General features: G+C 46.0%; 1 long non-coding RNA gene across 1 annotated transcript; it reads right to left on the bottom strand.

Moving 5' to 3' along the window:
- Positions 1 to 423: 423 nt before the first annotated feature.
- On the bottom strand, positions 424 to 14,817 carry LOC120851418. Its single transcript, XR_005718321.1, has 3 exons — positions 14,802 to 14,817; positions 11,897 to 11,900; positions 424 to 514 (listed from the first exon to the last, which is right to left on the bottom strand). It is a non-coding gene; the product is annotated as an uncharacterized LOC120851418 (long non-coding RNA).
- Positions 14,818 to 17,328: the final 2,511 nt, after the last annotated feature.

A 17,328-nucleotide genomic window follows, 5' to 3' on the forward strand; every position in this document is an offset into this window, starting at 1 on the left:
AGTTTATAAGATGATGGAGTAGAAAACCAAAGAAGCCAGTCAGTTGAAAATGCCAGCAAGAGATGGGCTACAGTAATGGAGCAGAGGAGGAAAACAGGTGGTGGTCAGAAGGTCACAACTGGCTGGGTAGAAAATGGAAGGTAGCCTCAATGAAGCTGATGAGCTGGTTAATGGGTTTAAGACTGAGAAGAGTCCAACGCCCTAGGTCTATGCTCAGAGGGGAGCAGTTCTGGGTAACCAAATGATTCAAGGTGTGCCCTTGGGTGCAGGTTTATTAAAAGAGTGCCTTCTGCCAACACCTCCAGTTTGGCTCAAGCCAGACTGAGCCTCCTCCATCCCATCACCATGAACGCAGTGCTTTGGCCACGAAAGACTCCCTGTGGGGACTTCCCTGGTGGTCCAGTGGTTGAGAATCTGCCTTGCAATGCAGAGGACACGGGTTCCATCCCTGGTCTGGGAACTAAGATCCCACATGCCGTGGAACAACTAAGCACGTGCACAGCAACTACTGAGACTGCACGCTGAACCCCTAGGCCACAACTAGAGAACCCACGCACCGCAAAGAAAGAATCCGCATGACACACAAAGATCCGGTGTGCCACAATTAGGACTGATGCAGCCGAACAAAGACATTGTTTTGCTTTGTTTTGTTTAAAAGACCCCTGTGGTTCGGTTCTTGACACGTCAACCTGGGTTGCCCTCCTTTCTACCCCCATCTCTCCCCCATAGTTTCCTTTTTAACTTTTAAGCTCCAGCTCATGTTCTGCGTCCTTAGTGAGACCCTCACAAATGTCTCCCATCTGAATTAATGCCTCCCACCTCCAGCCTAAAGGAAAACAGTCCTGAATATTCATTGGAAAGACTGATAATGAAGCTGAAACCTCAATACTTTGGCTACCTGATGCGAAGAACTGACTGATTGGAAAAGACCCTCATACTGGGAAAGATTGAAGGCAGGAGGAGAAGGGGATAACAGAGGATGAGATGGTTGGATGGCATCACCGACTCGATGGACATGAGTTTGAGCAAACTCTGGGAGTTGGTGATGGACAGGGAGGCCATCCATCCACCACAGGGGAGCTGCGGTCCAAGGGGTTCCAAAGTAGGACACGACTGAATGACTGAACTGAAGCTCCAGTCTGGCGGTGCATCTGTTACCGCCTGCCTTGAGTTTGCCATACATTATCATGTTGATGGGGTTTTCTGTTTTCTCCACTGGAAGGTGCATCCTTGGAGGGTAGGCAGTGCAAGGATATTTAGGTAGCTGGTGTTCCAAGCAGGGAGGCTGAGTCAGTGCTCAGGACTGAACTGGATAAAGTAATAAAATAAGGCTGAAGACACTAAGCAGACGGAAGTGTATCTGAGGACCTCTGAGATCAAAGAGGTCGCAGGAGAGAGCACTGTACTCATTGTGCTCCTGCCAACACTCACAACAGCTGTGCCAGGGAGATCGTCCAAGTTTGGAAAACTAAAGCTCAAAGGTTCAGTCTTGGCCATCACTTGTGTTTTTACTCCTCCCTAAGGTCTCAACCAGTATCAAGACTAAAATCCATCGGTATGCTGGTAACTCCCAGAATCCCTCTCCAGCCCAGAGGCACCCGTGCTGGACTCTAGACATGACTCACACCACCTCTAGCATCTCTCACGGGTCTCTGAAACTCACATAGTCACAGACTCATGATTCCACCCCAAATGTGTTTTTCCCACAGCCGCCTTCATTCTAGTAAATGGCCACTCGACTCTGCTCTTTCACAAACTTCTCCCAGCAGTTCTATGGACACCATCCGTAGGTGTCTAAATTCGACCACCCACTCCCCTCCCATGCCACTTCTAGTACCTGCCACCTGGATTATTGCCTTTCCTAGCCACCTCTCAGCTTCCCTCCCTGCCCCCTTCAGCCTGTTCTCAGCGCAGCAGCAGAGCAGAGAGGTTCTCTTCAAATGTAAATCCTATTATTCTGCCCTCCCGCTTAAAGCCTTCCAGGGGCGCCCCATCTCAGACCCTCAGATGGCACGTCAGGTCATACCTGATCCGCTGCTTCTATTTTTAAAATAGCTCTTTCAGATATAATTCACATACCATACAGTTTGCCTACTTACAGTGCACAACGGTGTGGCTTTTAGCACGTTCTCAGAGTTGTGCAGTTACCATCTCAATGGATATTAGACCATTTCCATCGTTTCATACAGAAACTGCATGCCCCTAGGCATCACTCCCTAATCTTCCTCCCTCTTCCAGCCCCAGGCAACCTGCTTTCTGTCTCTACATTTCCCTTCTGTGGATATTGCCTAGAAACCTTTCTGAATTTCTCTCCTCCTGAAACTCCTCCCTCCCCCTCTTCCATTTTCCTCCTCCTACTCCACCCAACACCTTGGCCTCCTGGTGCTCCCTGATCACTCCCTTCAAAGGGCCTTTGCACAGCTGTTCCTTTCACCTGAACTCCTCACTCCCTGATCTCTGTACAGCCACACCTCTTGTCTCAGCTCAAATGTCACCTCCTCAGGGAAGGAAGCCTTCCTGACCTCTGCACAAACCAAGCCTCCCCATTCCCTCACCCCCACACCCTCCTCACATTCTCCATGTCACTGATTATTAGATATAATGCATAGAGTTTATACAATGTATATCAAACATATATTTGATATTAAGTGTACATGTGTGTATGTGTATTCCTTTTTAAAATTGCCTGTGTCTCCCTGCAGCACATGGAATATAATAAGCTCCAGAGAGAAGGGGTTACTACTTTTGTACCCATATTGCATTGAACAGCACCTGAAATATACGCTATAAATATTGCCAGCCAAATGAGTAGTAGAAACAGGACTTGAACTTGAGTCCACTAAAGTCTATACCTTCAGTCATTGTACTCTGTAGCTCTTAGAAAATGAGAAGCATTTGGACAGTGGCAAGAGGTAGGCTTCGCTGGTGGTTCAGATGGTAAAGAATCTGCCTGCAATGGGTAAGGAAGATCACCTGGAGAAAGAAATGTCAACCCACTCTGGTTTTCTGGCCTGGAGAATTCCATGGACTGCATAGAATTCCATGGGATCGCAAAGAGCTGGACACAACTGAGCAACTAACATACACACAAGAGACAGAAAGGTCTACCACCCATGCTTAGTGTGCTGGACACTGAGGTGCACTGCCCAGGTCTCGCCCTGGGTTGAGGGGTTCTTTAACCCAGCTTCGGGAAGTGTTGGTAGGATCCTTAGAGCTGGCCCTGGTCTACAGCGGGCCGCCTCCCCCAAGGCCTCTCCATACCTTCCTAGAGAAGCCTATATCCAGTGGTCAGTGGGGGTATAAAGCCTGGCCTGGGTTCCAACTGTAAAGGGCCATCCTAGCTCCAGAGCTCCTCATGACATCAGCTGAAGCCTCTGTTGGGACAGCATCAAAGTTCAGCTTTTCCTTCCATCCATCCTGCGGCTTCGCCTCTCGCTACAGGTGTTGGTTCACTCCCCAGGAAACTTTGTGCAAGCAAACCTCTGTTGCACAGCCTACTCCCTGGGGAGCTCAGCCTGTGATATGCAGAACAAATCATTGAACAATGTTCCAGAAAAGTCAGAGGATCTTTTGGAAACCGGACACAGAACAAAGAAGCTGGGCCTCTGAAAGCTATGCCAACAACCAGATGAACCCATTCAACTGCATTTACACCAGCCAGGCTCATCATTCCATGTGATGAGTGTGGAAAGGAAGAGGACGTGGTGCACAGGGCCCACAACCACCACCTCGGCTGGGAGCAACCTCATTCTCATGTGAAAGCAGCTCTACTTCTTAGACCAGCAGACCTCGGCTTGAGTCCCTGTCTGTGCCGTGACCTCACCCCAGTGGGCCAAATCCACAGCAAGTCATGAGTCATCAGGCTCCATCATAATTTCCTCTTAGCTACGTAGCGTCCCCACTCCACGGACAGTGGTTATCTTCACCTCCTCTTCTGGAGCCTGGCTGTTGAGTGGGAGAAAAGAGGGGAGGGAAAAAGGAGTCGATCAAGAAATGACAGCCCCAAGGGGGCAGCAATACCCCTGCCTGAAGTCTAGAGAGGAGTTGGGAAAATTATTAAAATAACACTTGCCTGTCAGTCTTGCAGTTGAATAAGAAATTAGAAGGTGGTCTCCTCCCTAGTGTGGATGCAGCTTGAGGACAGGCATCTGTTATCATAAGTAACAGTGCAGCCATTCATAGGACTGCGAGTTATCCTCAGGCCACTGCTCATAGAGGAAACTGTGCCGAGCTCTATTCTGAGCTCCTGACACATGTTCACTAGTCTCGCCCTCATAACGATGAGGGAGGGGCCAGCACTGCCACCTCCATCCTGCAGACGAGGAGATGGAGGCCCAGAGAACTTAGGGAAAGAAACTCACTAAGGCCGCACAGGTTACAAGTGGGTTTAGCCACTGTACCTATCACACAGCCACTGTGTGTAATTCGGGGCTGAAGTCAGTGCTGGGGTTTAGTGGGGTTGGGATTAAGAGTTACAGTGCCCCCAGGAGTACTCCTCACAGCTACCCACATACCCCTCAGAAGCAAGTTGAGGTGACTGGCACCCCCCGCCCCGAGAAACCTCGGCTAAAGAGAACATGGGTTAAGGAGAAGCACAGGGGCTTCCTTCCCTCCAAACCCCCCTTCTTCCTGCCTGCTGTAGGGGCTAACATCACAGCTTGATGCATGGTGTCTGCTTGCTCTCTGATGCGCTCATTCTTTCCAGATTTTTTATTTTCTTTCCATTTGCTCACCAGGGAAGGCCTGCTGGGGCGGAAACATCACGCATGAGCTAAAGGAGAACAATGGGTGCCGGCTGCTGAGGAAGCCTCAACTGTGGTGGCTGTATTGTGGTTCCAGAGCTTCCTCCAGGCAAGATCTGATCTTATAAGACACCCAGCAGGCTGGTGGAGACATTCAACACTTCCTTCCTCAGCAGAGGAGCTAATAAAATAAACTTTTCCTCTCACGGGCCAGTTGGCTGCTGTGTTGATTACAGCAAGATCTTCATGGACTCTGGTTCTCCACTTGTCCTTTCAGAGTGTTATCTTCCTTGTGCCTACAAGTCCCAGGCCCTCCTGACACGCACACAAAGAACTTAGCTGTGTTACTCCGTGAACATCTGTAGGTACTGTTACTTATTCCCAAATCCCCCTCCTGGACCAAAAAGAGTGATAATCTCCTTAGAATCCAGATGTTGGAGCCAGGAGAATGTATTCATTCAGCTAGACTAGTGTTTCCCACGCTGTTTTCATTACCTCCTCTTAAAGAACCCTGTCAGGCAATTTTTTTCCTAATTGCTCTTCTTCCCATGATATGACTGTATATCAACATATCTTAGGGCATGAACCATTGCAATATATAAGATTTTTTTTCACATACCTTTGCCCCTCGCCCCCCTCCACCTAAGAAACACCTTGGGAGCAGTATTGCCTGTTAAGAATACATGAGCTGCAGGGGACTTCCCTGGCAGTCCAGTGGTTAAGAATCCGCCTTCCAATGCAGGGGGTGCAGGTTCAAGCCCTGGTTGGGGAGGTAAGATCCCACATGCCTCATGGTCAGGAAACCAAAACATAAAACAGAAGCAATACATTGTAACAAATTCAATAAAGACTTTAAAAAATGGTCCACATTAAAAAAAAAAAAAGTCTTAAAAAAGGAAAAAAGAATATATGAGCTAGAATCAGCCACCGAGATCCCAGCCTGGCACTTTGTTCCTTTTCGATGGTGATTGCCGACATCCTCCCCAGTGCTGCACTTCTTGCTCCTAGTTATGAATCAACTCCCATCTGCCTCTCACAGTCAAGCCTTAAGCCTGAAGTAATTTCAATCCTATGCAGTTACCTAAAAAGAGAAATGAGTGACTGTGCTCATCAAAAGACTAAGTACAAGAATGCTCCTAATCCTTCTACATTGTTGGTGGGAATACAAATTGGTACAACCATTCTGGAGAACAGCATGGAGGTTCCTTAAAAAACTAAAATAGAGCTACCACATGACCCTGCAATCCCACTCCTGGGCATATACCCACAGAAAAATATGTTATGAAAAGATACATGCACCTCAATGTTCATTGTAGCACTTTTAAAAATAGCCAAGACATGGAAGCAACCTAATTGCCCTCAGCAGAGGAATGGATATAAAGAAGATGTGGTACAAATATACAATGGAATATTACTCAGCCATTAAAAAGAACGAAATAATGCTATTTGTAGCAACATGGATAGACTTAGAGATTGTCATCCTGAGTGAAGTAAGTCAGACAGAAGGAGAAATATCATATGACATCCCTTATATGTGGAATCCAGAAAGGAATGATACAAACAAACTTACAAAACAGAAATAGACTCACAGACTTACTGAGAACGAACTGATGTTTGGCAGGGGGATTGAGGTGGAGGATGGGGGGAAGGGATAATTAGGGAGTTTGGGATGGACACCTATACACTAGGTACCCTGGTGGCCCAGAGGTTAAAGTGTCTGCCTCCAATGCGGGAGACCCGGGTTCGATCCCTGGGTTGGGAAGATACCCTGTATGTATACTCATACAATGGAATATTACCAACCATAAAAAGAAACAAACTACTGGCACATACAGCAACATGGATAAATTGCAAAAACAATGTAAATGAAAGAAAACAGGCACAACAGCAGAACAGTAAGATTCCACATCTGTGAGGTTCAAAAACAGGCAAAACTAGTCCATGGTAATATTCAGAATAGCAGTTACCTCTGGGATGACGTAGAGGGAAACTTCCTCCTCCTCTATCTTGATCTGACTGATTGCTACATAGGTTTACTCAGGTTAAAATGCACGTACTTTATAATAATTCTAGCTCTACACTCGAGATTTGTGGGCTTATCTCTGCCAATTATAAGGTAAAGTTTTAAACAGGTCCTTGAAAGCTCCTAAGCAAAACTAACCAGAGGTGCCTGGTTAAGATGTCGATTTCTCACACAGAGACCTACTATGGAGCATAGTTGAGAAACTGACCCTTATCCAACCCCCCAGGTATTTCTGGTGCATGTTGTCCTGGCATTCCACTCTAAGACACAATGGTCAAGAGTTTTAGCAGAAGGAATTTACTGGCTCCAACAGCATCTTGTTGCATGTTCCTTCTCCATAAACCTCAAGGACTTGGAGTGAATGGAATAAATGTAGCAAAAGGTTCCCTGAAAAAAAAAAAAAAAAACTGTGAGAAATGCAACAGGAATAGATCTTATGTCCCATAAGCTTAAATTGAATCAATCTGTAGGCAAACTGGCCCTTAGGAATGAAGGCCCAGATGTTGGAGGCAAGGAAAAAAGGCAAAGAAATAAACACTTTAGACTAAACAGGTTTTCACTGCTGCAGTTGAGTACTCTGGTTCCATCCCACCATACATCACTGTGGGTGGGAGGCAGAGAATCATATCTGTACCTGAGTGCTAGCTCCTGTAGAGTTGTGTGACTTTGGGTAAATTACTTAACACCTCTGATCTTCAGTTCCTTCTCTGTAAAATGGGAATAACAGAATTTACTTCATGGGGTTGCTGTAAGGATTAAGAGAGAGAAAGAATATAAGGAATATATGATACTGTGTGTGTTAGTCACTCAGTCGTGTCCGACTCTTTGCGACCCCATTGACTGTAGCCCAACAGGCTTCTCTGTCCATGGGATTCTAAAGGCAAGAATACCGGAGTGGGTTGCTATTCCCTTCTTCAAGGGATCTTCCGGACGCAGGGATTGAACCTGGGTCAGGAAGATCTCCTGCATTCCAAGCAGATTCTTTACCATCTGAGCAACCAGGGAAGTGTATGATATTAGGCAAGGAAAAAAGTCTTTGTCCCTCTACTCTCTTAGGTTCTCTACCTGGAGCCTGTAAGTTAGGCTGTCAGACAGATTAACAGGAAAGAAAGAAACAGGTTACTAATACGTGCAGTGCACCAGTGATGGATAACTCAAAGGGGTGATTACAGCTGGGCTCTGTGACATCTTAACAAAAGAACAATATGCTTTTAGAAGTGACAAGAAAAGGAAAAGGAATTTAAATTTCTACGCCAGCAAATTGTGGGAGGCAAATACAGAGCAGGAACCACTGAAAGGCAAAGGCTTGTTAGTAGAATTTGTTAGGCAGAGTCCTCTGGTGCCATCTCCAAGCTGGTAAGGGTCTAGAGGTATTTCCAGCGATAAACTTCAGTCCCTTCTGGGAGAGAGGGGGAAAGGGACACCTTTCTGAACTTTGGTCCTACTTTTAGGTAATTATGGAGCAAACGAGAGCTTTTCTTATATCCGCTTCTCAACTGCCTGCAGTTCAAAATAATCCTATGCCAAAGTGGCATATTTTGGGGTAGCATATTCTGCTGACCTTCATATACTTGGCATGCAGAAGGAGCTTGTAAAGTGCAGCACTCTCCCATCTTTCCTGAAATTTAAGTTGTTTGCAATAGCTTCAGCCTCTCATATTTATTGGGCACCAATTTTGTGCCTAACTTTGGGCTTCCCTGATAGCTCAGTTGGTAAAGAATCCGCCTTCAATGCAGGAGAATCCAGTTCAATTCCTGGGTCTGGAAGATCCACTAGAGAAGGGATAGTCTGCCCACTCCTGTATTCTTGGGCTTGACTCAGCTGGTAAAGAATCTGCCCACAATGCAGGAGACCTGGGTTTGATCCCTGGGTTGGGAAGATCTCCTGGAGAAGGGAAAGGCTACCCACTCCAATATTCTGGCCTGGAGAACTCCATGAACTGTATATAGTCCATGGGGCCATAAGAGTCAGACATGACTGAGTGACTTTCACTTTCACTTTGTGCCTAACACTATGCCGGGGCCATGAGATGCAGACACTCACAGTAGAGGGGGCGTGATGGAACGACCTAGGAGGACAGGAACTGGGGATAACACTGCATGGTACAGGCAGCTGACCAGTCTTGGGGGATGAGGGACAGTGTCTCAGAGTTCCCCCAAACTGAGTTCAGCAGGCTAAAGGGAAGTTGCCAGAAAGGCAAGCATAAGGACCAGTGAAGGCCTAGGGTGAACAGGGGATCTAGCTGTGTAGACTTTCTGGGTTCTCTTTCATGGGGATATTGATTCCAAAGCCAGCATCTAGGTAAAGACTGCTGAGTACCAGGCACGGGGTCAGAAGTGTGAAGAACATGAGGCTCACTAAGTCAGTCGCTGCTCTCAGGAGACTCGTGATCTGAATCAAGCTGTCCCCACACCACTGCAGGGACAGAAAGCAGGGGGTTGAATTACACACATAATTTGTGTCTGACCTATGTCATGAACCACCTGCTAGTCCGAAGAGGGGAGGGCGGAAGTCTGGGGTGCTCTATTTGGCTACTGGACCCGGTAATAGTCTCTGACCCTGGAGGGAGTCAGCAGGCCTGTGACTATCCCAATCTGACTACCTCCATCACCCTCAGGTAACAGAGCTTCTGAGGTTCTGTGTCTTGAAAGCCAATTGCCAAGAAACCTTCATGAGTGGCAGAAATCATACCTCTGGTGGGTCGGCAGTGTTTCTCCCCAGCTATCTCTGGCAGAATCCAAAGGCCACCAAGTCACATTGTAATAAATTCAACTTTTTCAAGAAGACTTATGCTGTACTATGAATTAGGTAACCTCTCCAGGGCTGTGAGAAGTGCTTCATGCTCAGTACCCTACTAGTAACTGTTTAATATGGGCTCTGCAAGAAAAAAAAAAAAAAGCCTGAATTTATTCACCAATTTCTCTGGTGTAAATACTCCCACCATGACCAATTTCAAGCTACCAAGGCTATGCCACTGAATGCGAAATTGGGAAGAGATATGTATAGTCAGCTCTGGCGAGCAGAAGGGAGCACACCACTGAGTCACTCTCTCAATGGTCCCTGAAAGATGACTTACCAGAATGATCTGTAAATGGAACTTCAGTGATGAGTAGTGTCATATTCTTAAAATCCCAGAAGCATTGTTGGAAATATCTTTGGGCACTAGAGTGACCTGCTTTCAGAGCTGGGCCCATGGTTCTTGTCTCCTTTGGACCAGGTTATCTTCCATATCAGGTCTCATCCTTTGTCTGCCCAGTCACCTCCTACCCATCCATCCTTCCATCTGGAGCTTGAGTCGCTTCCTCAGGGAAGTCTTCCCAACATCCCAGCCTCCACCTAGTTCCCCCTACCATGAGCTCTCAAAGTCCCACCCTTATCTCCTTCCTGGGCTCATCACAGCTTTTTAATAGTAAATGTTGTTGATGTGGGGCTTGCCTGGCAGTCCAGTTTTTAAGAACCCATCTACCAGTGCAGGGGACATGGATTCAATCCCTAGTCTGGGAAGATTCCACATGCCTCGGGACAAACAGGCCCCAAAACTACTGAGCACACACTCTAGAGCCCTTGAGTTGCACCTACTGAGGCCAAGTGCTGCAACTACTGAGCTCACACACCCTAGAGCCTTTGCTCTGCAACAAGAGAAGCTACAACAAACCTGCACATTTCGCTGAAGAGTAGACCCCACTTGCCACAAGTAGAGAAAGCCTGCATGCAGCAATGAAGACCCAGTGAAGTAAAAAATAAAAATAAATAAAATTTAAAAAATTATCCTTAAAAAAATGTTGTCAGTGTGATTATCTGATTTGTATCTCTTTCCCTCTAAATTCCCAAAGAGCGGAGTCTGGTCACCATGGATCAGTGGGGTAGTGGCACGTGATGAGGGCTCAGAATATACTTGTGAGACAAAAACGTACAAGATGTGAAGAGTCTAAACCAAGAGCACCAATGCCAGGGACAGGCAGAGCTAGAGCTCCCTTCAAGATCACCTCACAGAGCTCTCTCCACCTCCAGTCACTTGCAAGATTTTCAGCTTCAGTGTCAATTCAGCCCCAGAGTCACCCTCATCCAATAGAGGAGAATTTCCAGCTCTGATGAGGAAGCTCTGGGCTACCACCAGCTTTATTTGCTTGTGTTCAGTTCAGTCGCTCAGTTGTGTCCACCTCTTTGCAACCCCATGGGCTACAGCATGCCAGGCTTCCCTGTCTGTCACCAACTCCTGGAGCTTGCTCAAACTCATGTCCATCAAGTCGGTGATGCCATCCAACCATCGTATCCTCTGTCATCCCCTTTTCTTCCTGCCTTCAATCTTTCCCAGTATCAGGGTCTTTTTCAATGAGTTGGCTCCTTGCATCAGATGGCCAAAATATTGGAGTTTCAGCTTCAGCATCAGTCCTATCAATGGATATTCAGGACTGACTTCCTTTAAGATTGACTGGTTGGATCTTTTTGCAGTCCAAGGGACTTTCATGAGTCTTCTCAACACCACAGTTCAAAAGCATCAATTCTTCGACGCTCAGCCTTCTTTATGGTCCCAGCTTTCTTTATGGTCCCACTTGTGTACAAGTGAACACAGAGCTCCCTCTGGCCAGATGCAGCCCAAGGACCCTGGACTTGCTACAGAAGTCTCTTTGGCAAGGAGAAACGCTCCTCTTTCTTGGAGCACACAGCTTGGTGGCAGCACTAGAACTGAATTTCTGCCCTTAGTCCAGCACCTTTGTGCATCGTACAATCTGCAGAAGTCTGCACAGCAGCCCTGCTGGCTCCACTTCCCTCAGAGCCAGCCTCACCAGGATCTAAGAACAGAGAGCTGCAGGGAGAGGGAACAGCCGCCCTTGAGGCAGGGCTGAACTCTGGTATCGAGAAATAGGACGGAGTCAGAGAGGGCAGCAGGGGCCAGAAGGGGAAGGGCTTCAAGTTAAGTGAAGAGCTTATATTTTCAGGGCTGGTTGAATTGATCAGAAGTCATAAAATGGAATTTAAAACAAGAATTTTCATTCTTATGATCTATTGACCATGAATGGGAATAGACCCTGAGGGAGTATACTGAGGTGGTCCTCTTATTATATACAATAGTCTGGGGACCAGGTTTCCTCCAGGGCATGCAAGACCTAAGCCAGGTTATACTGTGAACTCTCCTCCCTCCACCTTCCCCTCCAGGTAAAAGTAGGTTACCATAAGCACAAAAAACATCCCCAAAGGGGTGGATGTGTACCTATCCCCTTTCCCTTCTTTTAGCACTGTTTCTTTCCCTAATCCAAAAATGTGATTTGACTGAGGGCAGCCATGTTCTTTTGAGTCTGCTCTTGGTCTGAGGTGGAAACTTGGCCCTAACTAAACCAGCAGAATTCTTCTTCCCTGGGATTCTTTAAAATATGAACCAGAGAGACCTGGTTCATATTTCTGAGGACTTCTCTGGTGGCTCAGATGATAAATAGTCTGCCTGTGGTGCTGGAGACCAGGGTTCAATCCCTGGGTCCAGAAGATCCCCTGGAGAAGGAAATGGCAACCCACTCCAGTATTCTTGCCTGGAAAATCCCATGTGTGGAGGAGCCTGGAAGGCTACAGTCCATGGAGTCGCAAAGAGTCAGACACAACTGAGCGATTTTACTTTCAGAGAGACTCGAGTAATTCCTTTCTGGTACATTCATTTTCCTTTTTGGGGGGAGGGAGGGGTAAGCACTTATTGCTAAAGTATGCTTAGAAATAAAGAATGCAATGGTAATAAAAGGGAAAAACATGGTCTTGCCCCCACGGAGGTTACAATTTAGTGTGAGGGACTAGTCTGGTCCCTCCCCTAGCTTGTGAAATTACAATGGGGACAGTTACTACAAAAAAGAGGCTGGTGGTATTCTGAGACCTATGACGAGGATTGACCTAGCAAAGTTGATGACTGAGCTGAGAAATAGGCATTGCAAATGGCACGTGAGAAGACTAAGCAGCAGGAGAGAGGGTGGTGAGCATAGGGAGAGAGGACAGCCATCACTTAAGAAGAGGGAGAAGAGTGGAGCATATCCTGGTGCCAGATGAGAGTTGAGGTATAGGAAGAGCCTATACCTTAGGCTCTAATTAGGAATTGTGTTTGGTTCTAATTATAGAGACCCACAATAGTAGTGGCTTCAGTAAGACAGACATTTATCATTTCTTACCTAAAAGCCATCTGTAGATAGAAAGTAGGCATCTTTATCCCAGGCCCTGTCCACTGTTTTCTCTGCCACCATTAGTGCTCTTTCCATCCTCAAGTTCTCCTCATACTCTCAAGATGAGTGCCCTAGCACTAGCTATCACATCCACATTTCAGGCAGAAGGAGGAGGATGGCATCAGGGCAAAACTGGCAAGACTTCCAGCTGAGTCAGCCTTTTGTAAAGGACTTTCCCTAGAAACTTGATTACTTCTGCTTCCATCTCATTGTCCATCCCTATCGGCAAAGAGAAACTGGAAAATATGGTCTCTTTAGCCAGGTACATCTCCACTTCCAACAAGAGGAGAATTTTGTTACCAAGAAAGAAGAGGAAAGCTTCAGATGTCTTTGAGATGCCCAAGAGCAGACAGCAGTTAGGTAAGTGGATACAAACTCTTAAAGCTTGGAGGAAGGTCTGTTTGGGAAAATAAATAAGGGAACCCTGTAAGTAGAGATGGTGATTGAATAAGAAGATCTCTGTGGGCATGAATTAGATCTCTGTCAGAGGAAGTAAGAGGACATAGGATACAGCCTTGAGGAATTTCAACATTGGATGGCCAGGTAGGAGGCTAAGCCTCTTGAGAAGACAGAGAAAGACAGGGACAAGAAGCTGGTAGATGTGAGGCTATGGCACCCCATAGTGGGGACAACCCCTTCTGCAGGGAGAGAGAAGAAGGGATCCTTGTAGAGAGCTAACCAGAGAGAAGGGTTGTGGGAGGAAGGGGCAGGATGAGGGAGGGAGAGTTTCCCTGGTTTCCTTCCATCTGATGCCCTGCCCTTTCTGTCACTGAGCTGTTGAGCCATCCTCTGTTACACAAGCCTTCCAATAAATCCCCTCTTGTCAAAGTCATTTTGAGTCTGTCCTTTTATAGTTTATTAATACACTGAGGCCAATTGAGGCCTCAGGAAAATAACTCTATCTACTGTACCACATGATACAGGATGCTTGGGGCTGGTGCACTGGGATAACCCAGAGAGATGGTATGGGGAGGGAGTTGGGAGTGGGGTTCAGGAGTGGAACTTATGTACACCCGTGGCGGATTCATGTTGATGTATGGCAAAACCAATACAGTATTGTAAAGTAAAATAATAATAATAATAATAAAGAAAAGACAAAGCAGCTGCCAATTGCAGGTGAGCCTCGGGTCTTTGTGGCACCTTTGCGGCATATTTGCACTCACCCACTTTGGGGTGAGTCCTAAATCTGAGTTTTCAAGGTCAGACCTTGCTTCTTCCTAGTGTGCAGCTCATAAAACCTCCATCTGCTTGAACCAATAAACGTTTGTGGGATGTGAACCACCACGCACATTCATTGTTCAAGTACTTTCAGAGCCACTGGCTTGCTCAGAGTTGGGTTCATTTAGTCATTCACTTGGTCAGAGATGGATTTGTTAGGCTGTTCACTTTCCTTCTTTTCCTCCTCACTCTCTCAATGACCACAAAGTCGAAGCACCATATCATACATTTTCTAGCTGCTGTGACAAGGAGACCCAATGGTAAAAGAGAAACAAAGATAAAGGCTTATTGCTGATGGTTGTGTTTCTGACCATAATGTTTCTAAAAGACAGACATTCTATGTCCCAATGGGGAAAAAAAAGTGTTATTTTCAAAGTGATGAAACAGTAAATTATCTATACAATAACTCAATAAACAGAATTTTGTAACCAAACTCTCTATCCATGTACCTGAGAGAAACAGCCAAATCAAATCTGGCCAAGTGGAAGGAGGAGTTTTAAGCAGCAGGGAAAGGGCCAATAGAACTCTTGTTGGACCTCCCTGGTGGTTCAGTGACTGAGACTCCACACTCCCAATGCAGGGGCCCTGGGTTTGATCCCTGGTTGGGAAACTGGATCCCACATGCCACAACTAGAGACTGCACTGCTGCTGCTGCTGCTAAGTCACTTCAGTCGTGTCTGACTCTGTGCAGCGCCACCAAAAAAAAAAAAAAATCCCACATGCTACAGCTGACGGTCCACCTGCCACACAAAGATCCCCACTGCCGAAACTAAGACGCAACACAACTAAAGACAGAAATGTTAAAAACAAAAAACACTATTGTCCATTTTTGATGAGGGGTGGGGAATGGTTTGAGCAGAGAGGACTAACTGATAAACCATATCCCTTTTCCACATGACTTTGAGTTCCCTCAGTTCAGTTCAGTTCAGTTCAGTCTCTCAGCCGTGTCTGACTCTTTGCGACCCCATGAATTGCAGCACGCCAGGCCTCCCTGTCCATCACCAATGCCTGGAGTTCACCCAAACTCACGTGCATCAAGTTGGTGATGCCATCCAGCCATCTCATCCTCTGTCGTCCCCTTCTCCCCCTGCCCCCAATCCCTCCCAGCATCAAGGTCTTTTCCAATGAGTCAACTCTTTGCATGAGGTGGCCAAAGTATTGGAGTTTCAGCTTCAGCATTAGTCCTTCCAATGAACACCCAGGACTGATTTCATTTAGAATGGACTGGTTGGCTCTCCTTGCAGTCCAAGGGACTCTCAACAGTCTTCTCCAACACCACAGTTCAAAAGCATCAATTCTTCAGCACTCAGCTTTCTTCACAGTCCAACTCTCACATCCATACATGACCACTGGAAAAACCATAGCCTTGACTAGACGGACCTTTGTTGGCAAAGTAATGTCTCTGCTTTTGAATATACTATCTAGGTTGGTCATAGCTTTCCTTCCAAGGAGCAAGTGTCTTTTAATTTCATGGCTGCAATCACCATCTGCAGTGATTTTGGAGCCCCTCAAAATAAAGTCTGACACTGTTTCCACTGTTTCCCCATCTATTTCCCATGAAGTGATGGGACCAGATGCCATGATCTTCATTTTCTGAATGTTGAGCTTTAAGCCAACTTTTTCACTCTCCTCTTTCACTTTCTTCAAGAGGCTTTTTAGCTCCTCTTCACTTTCTGCCATAAGGGTGGTGTCATCTGCATATCTGAGGTGATTGATATTTCTCCCGGCAATCTTGATTCCAGCTTGTGCTTCTTCCAGCCCAGCGTTTCTCATGATATACTCTGCATAGAAATTAAATAAGCAGGGTGACAATATACAGCCTTGACGTACTATTTTTCCTATTTAGAACCAGTCTGTTGTTCCATGTCCAGTTCTAACTGTTGCTTCCTGACCTGCATATAAGTTTCTCAAGAGGTAGGTTAGGTGGTCTGGTGTTTCCATCTCTTTCAGAATTTTCCACAGTTTATTGTGATCCACACAGTCAATGATATAAACAAGGATATGAAACACACACATCCTCTGTACTTAGGCAACTGACTAAACCAACTAACTATGGACCATCACTGGCCGTAAGTGCCTCCAAAGCTCCTTAGCTCCTTTTCTAATCCAACCAATTATATACATGCAAACTATCAGCTTTACCAGTTTTGAGAATAAACAAAGCAAACAATGCTCAAACCTCATTTCACCACAGGAGGTGCTGGAGATAGGCATTTTGATTCAAGCCAGTCTCAGCACCTAAAATATAACCTTCCCTCATCTACTTTCTTCAGAAGGAATGAGGCAACCAGGATGAAACAGGAGAAGTAAGCATTTTACTCACGAAAGGTGATATATAGTAAATTTCATACTGAAATGTTTTGATTCTAGGAAAAATCAGTTGTGAACTAATGGTACTTTTCTCATAGGTTTAAGGTTTAACTGGACTAGTCAGTAACTGTCCACAAGAGATTATCCAGTCTTGAGAAGTTGTATCACCATGCTCCAAGCTTGAGTGTGCTATCTACATGCTTCATCACTTTGAAGTTTTACTTGCAAAGTTTATAGCAATAAACCATTTCTGGTTTCTCCCTTAAGGGACATGAAGCCATTATTTGTTCTAGATCAGTCACAGAATTAAAGAAAACTCAGTTACCTCTGAATGAGTCAATCTGAGTGATTTTCACTTATGTCATTAGTAATGGGAGAGGGGAAAAACTTCTAATGTGCAACTTTTAAGAGCCTATGTCATTCATTCTCTCCTAGAAAATTAAGAGTCCATTGATTTATACTAACTCTCCCAGGCCAAAAAGATGCCTCCAATTATATGACTAGGTAATCTCTTATCCATTACCTACTTGATCTCCTGAGGGGCACAGGCTGGGCCACTACCCTAAACTGTCTACTCCATCTTCCATCCACTGGACTTGTTAGGGTGCTCAAAACTTGTGGTCTCTCCTCTATTAAAATAAAAATATCCCCTTAAAGGAGAGCAGCATCTTAACCCTTAATCTTTTTGTCTCTTTTTTTGGCTGGCAGGGTCCCCAACCAGGGATGGAACTGGCGCCCTCAGCAGTGAAAGCTAGGAGTCCTAACCACTGACTATCAGGGAAGTCCATACCTTAATCTGATTTACAGAGGGTAGCAGATGGAGGAGGGCAGGCTTTCT

This window comes from Oryx dammah, unplaced genomic scaffold, assembly GCF_014754425.2.
Source record: "Oryx dammah isolate SB20612 unplaced genomic scaffold, SCBI_Odam_1.1 HiC_scaffold_25, whole genome shotgun sequence".
NCBI lineage: Eukaryota > Metazoa > Chordata > Mammalia > Artiodactyla > Bovidae > Oryx > Oryx dammah.